Here is a 1,462-nt window from a genome sequence, read left to right as displayed (position 1 = left end):
AAACCGGCACTTGCTCTATTCTATTCTAAGCAACGTCCTCCCAACGCCTTTGACTACAACTCCCATCAGCCCCCGGTCAGGCCGGCCATTTTGGACCGCGGCTGAGGCTGATGGGAGTTGAAGTCCAAACGTCTGGAAGGCACCAGGCCCGCTTCAGATGAAGGGTTAAACCCCACCCCCTCCCCCATCACCGCCCCGCTTTGTTTCCGCATTAGGGGAACGGAGGGTGTAGAGAAACTGCAGGAGTTGCGACAGCTTCGGTCTTCACCGCAGTGGGACCATGACAATAATCTGGCAGCTAGCATGCGGCCAACCATGCAAAAGGCGGGAGGAAATTAAAGAGGCGACCGACTTCTGAGTAAACGTACTGAAGATTGCTCTGTAAAGCGGGCTCCAAAAAATGTCTTTGGCTTCAAACGCCAGAGCGGGCCTCCTGCGCCTTTTAACAGGTGTAAGAAGAAGCGACACCTGCTGGGGTGTTTTTTTTCTTTCTTTTGCACAACTGCTGGATTAAAAGGAAGAGAACTTTAAAGGAAGAGAATTCGCCAGCCACTATGAATGCAATTCACGTGCACCACTAGTTGCACACGTGCAAATATTAGAAAGGAAATGCGGAGAATCTACTTTGGTACTAGAGAACTGAATGGGCCATCTGTGTTTTCTGTCAATATTTAACTTGCACTTCAACTGCTGTACTGGTAGCTATTGTGGCAACAGCTTTTATGATGAATCCGCAGAGAAGTAAACAAAGAAATAATATTAGCTGAATTCCGTTCTTTTCCATATAACTAGGAAAGCTCCTGTTAAAAATGTTGCCTACTAATGCAAGCAGGGGGACTATATCCCCGCAGAGATGAAACTGGGAAGAGAAGCTTTTTATGTGGTGCCCAGTGTGCATATGCAGAGATGCTGAAGACCTATAGCAGCCATAGAGAATTTGTGTGTCCCTCCAGATATTGTTGGACTACAACCATGACCAGTGGTCAGGGATTAGGAAATTTATACTCCAGCAATATCAGGAGGAGCATACATGTTGTCCCTCTCATATTCTTAATGATGAGCACACATATTGAGCTAATGGTAGTTGAGCTGAAAAGTCAACAGACAAGATCGTATCTGCTGTGTTGCATCATATAATGTGCAATTCAGATTAGAAGCTTGCTTTCACAAGACCCTTGTGTGTGTTGCCGTTGTGATTATCTGGAGTAAAATCAAAACATGGTTCAAAACTTTCCTCACTCCAATTACAGACAATAAAAATTAAGGACATTTGCGGCTGATGGATTTAAATGAAAGAGCTAGGCATTTGATTTTCTCTTTTATGTTGAAATCAGTGGGGCTTAGAAATGCTTAGTTTTAAACTGGGTCACACCTAATTTTATTTAAAAAATCACTTTGTATTATAATTTGAGGTTTGTATTCATATTCACAGAGTGCTTCCCCTCCCACTCTTTCTGTTATT

The sequence above is a fragment of the Zootoca vivipara genome, chromosome 3, assembly GCF_965207765.1.
Source record: "Zootoca vivipara chromosome 3, rZooViv2.hap1.1, whole genome shotgun sequence".
NCBI classification, from domain to species: Eukaryota; Metazoa; Chordata; class Lepidosauria; order Squamata; family Lacertidae; genus Zootoca; species Zootoca vivipara.
Note: the sequence above shows the minus strand (reverse complement) of the source record.